Source organism: Hipposideros armiger, unplaced genomic scaffold, assembly GCF_001890085.2.
Source record: "Hipposideros armiger isolate ML-2016 unplaced genomic scaffold, ASM189008v1 scaffold_800, whole genome shotgun sequence".
Classification (NCBI taxonomy): Eukaryota; Metazoa; Chordata; class Mammalia; order Chiroptera; family Hipposideridae; genus Hipposideros; species Hipposideros armiger.
Window position 1 is genome coordinate 871,448 of NW_017732150.1, and position 3,428 is coordinate 874,875.

General features: G+C 36.1%; 1 pseudogene; it reads right to left on the minus strand.

Moving 5' to 3' along the window:
- Positions 1-446: 446 nt before the first annotated feature.
- LOC109374225 (tubulin alpha-3 chain pseudogene) lies at positions 447-1,366 on the minus strand (annotated as a pseudogene).
- Positions 1,367-3,428: the final 2,062 nt, after the last annotated feature.

Sequence of the window (3,428 nt, forward strand, 5' to 3'; positions counted from 1 at the left end):
TATAGGTGTGTTGTTTAAGCAGTGTATAACTCCATCTTTAAAAATATTTTCTCATATTTAATTTTACATGTACAATTACTTATATATCTGCATAATTTCTACCTTTTACTATGTTCTTTCTTTTTAACATACTTTTACTCTGTGTATTTTTCTTCCTTCACTAATCACTGTTTGATTAATAGATATCTCAGTTATCTTTTTTATGTTCCTGGTTTTTATGCTATTTTATTTTTATTTTTAGTGGATACCTTAACTTTTTAATCTCAATATCCAACATAACAATTCAAATGGTAAGCATTATTTCTACTCTATTCCAAGGGACCCCAATTACGCTCACTAATCTTATTTGTCATTAACCTTTTTGTTGAGTATCTTTTCATGTCTGTTGGCTGTAGGGTGTTTTCTTTGGAAAAATGTCTATTTAGTTTCTCTACCCATATTTTTTATCAGATGATTTGTTTTGGCATATGTAAGTATGTAAAGAACCATCTAGTTGGCCAGCTCAAAGCAGCATTGGTGATCTCTGCTACAGAAAGCTGCTCATGATAAGTTTTCTGAGCAGAGATGACAGGGGCATATGTGGGGATAGAGCACCGGGTGGGTCTGGAATTCAGTCAGGTCAACAGTCAGGGCTCCATCAAATCTGAGGGAAGCAGTGACGGAAGACATAATTTCACCTATCAACTTATTCACGCTAGTATAGGTTGGGTGTTCAATATTTAGGTTTCTATGACAGATGTCATAGATGACCTCGTTGTCAACCATGAAGGCTCAATCAGGGTGCTCCAGGGTGGTGTGGGTGGTGAGGATGGAGTTGTAGGGCTCAACTACAGCTGTGGAAGTCTGGGGGGGCTGGGGAAATGGAGAAATCCAGCTTTGATTTCTTGCCCTAATTGACAAAGAGACGTTCCATCACCAGGGAGATGAACCCAGAACGAGTTCCCCTGCCAAAGCGGTGGAAAACCAGGAAGCCCTGAAGACCTGTGCACAGGTCGGCCAGTTTTCAAATTCGGCCCAAAACAAGGACAGTGATCTCCTTGCCAACGGTGCAGTGCCCACAGACATAGTTATTGGCAGCATCTTCCTTGCCTGTAATGAGCTGCTGCGGGGGTGGAAGAGCTGGCGACAGGTGCCAGTGCAAATTTCATCAGGGGTTCCAGGTCTACAAACACTGCCTTGGGCACATGCTTGTCAGCATCTGTCTCACTGAAGAAGGTGTTGAAGGAGTCTAGTGTTTCCCCAATGGTCTTGTCACTTGGCATCCGGCCATTGGTCTGGATGCTGTGTTCCAGCAGTAGAGCTCCCAGCAGGCATTGCCGATTTGGACACGAGCCAGGCCTACGTGGATGGAGATGCACTCACGCATGGTTGCTGCTTTGCAGCGGCCAGGCAGATGGCTGAGAGGAAGAGAGGTTGTTGCTTCTTACAGCATGACTCTTAAAGGGTCAATGTAAGAGAACCTTGGTTGAAATTTCCTTGCATCTCAACGCTAAGTCCCATTAGGTCACGATATATAATGTTTTTTAATGTGTTGTTAAATTCTTTGTCGAGATTTATTTTTTAATCTATGCTCATCAGGTGTATTGATTTATAGTTTTCTTGTAGTGTCCTTATCTTGCTTTTATACCATGATAATGCTGGTCTAGTAAAATACAATTTTCAGTATTCCGTTCTTTTCATTTTTTGGAAAAAGTCTGAGAATGATTCTCATTAACTCTTCTTTAAAAGTTTAATAGAATTTAACCATGAAGGCATCAGGTCCTGGGATTCTTTGTTAGGAGGTTTTCTTTAATTACTGATTCAATCTCCTTCATAGTTATTGTCTGCTCAGATTTTCTATTGCTTCATGATTCAGTCTTGATAGTTGATATATTTCTAAAAATCTATCCATTTCTTTTAGGTTATCCAATTTTTAAGCATATAATTGTTCATAGTATTCTCTCATGATAATTTGTATATATTTGGTATCAATTGCAATGTCTCCGCTTCTATTTCTGATTTTATTTATTTGAGTCTTCTTTCTTTTCTGTTTAGCTTAAGGTTTGTCATTTTTGTGTGTGTGCTCAAAAAACATCTGTTAGTTTTGTTGATCTGTTCTATTGTTTTTCTGGGGTCTCTTTTATTTATATCTGCTCTGATTTTTGTTATTTCCTTCTTTTGACTTTAGGGATAGTTTCTTCCTTTTCTAGTTCCTTGAGTTGCAAATCGAGGTTGTTTATTTGAGATCTCTTATTTTTTTAATATAGACATTTATCATTATAAATTTCACTGTTAGCCCTGCTTTTGCTGCTTCCCATAACTTGTGGTATGTTGTGTTTCCATTTTTATTTGATTCAAGATTTTTTTCCCCCTTTTGATTACTACTTTGACCCACTGGTTGTTCAGGAGGGTGTTTAATTTTTACATATTTGTGAATTTTCCAATTTTTCTCAAGTTACTCATTTCATGCCATTGTGCTTGGAAAAGGTACTTGGCATGATTGCAACTCTTCTTAAATACGTTGACTTGTTTTGTGACCTAAACTATAATATATCCTGGAGAATGTTCTGTGTGATCTTGAGAAGAATGTTTATTTTGGTGCTGTTGAATGGAATGTTCTTTCTATATCTGTTACGTCCATTTGGTAAGATTGTAAGATTGAAGTCCATCATTTCTTCAAGGTTGTTTGAATGATCTATCCTCTGCTGGACTGGAGTTATTGATATGCTCTACTATTACTGCATTCTGACTATTTCTGTTAGCATTTGCTTAATATATTTATGTGTTCCAATGTTGGGTGCACTACATATTTACAATTATTATATACCTTTAATGAATTGAGTTTATATCATTATATAATGACTTTCTTTGTCTCCTATTACCATTTTGGATTAAAGCCTGTTTTGTCTGATATATAGGTATAGCCTCTCCCAGTTTCTTTTGATTTCCAGTTGCATGGAATATCTTTTTCCATAGCTTGATTTTCAGCTTATGTGTCTTTAAAGCTGAAATGAGTGTCTTATAAGCAGCATATAGTTAGGTCTTGTTTTTGTATCCATCCAGCTTCTATGTGCCTTTTGACTGGTGAGTCTAATGTATTTTCATTTAAAGTAATTATTGATATGTCAGAACTTAGTAATGCCATCTTATTAAATATTTTCTGGATGTTTTGTTGTTCCTTTGTTTTTTGTTATTTTGGGTTTTTTTTTCACTCTCTGGATGTCTGCCTCTGTGACAACAATTTTCTGTAATGGTATGGCTTGATTCTCTTTTCTTTATCTTTTGTGTATTACTGTAAGTTTTTGCTTTGTGGTTACTATGAGGCTTACATAAAAATTCTTATAGTTATAACAGTCTCGTTTAAGCTGATAACAACTTTGACTGCATAAAAAAGTTCTGCCCTTTATTCTCCCCTCACATATTATTTTAATATATATATATATATATAT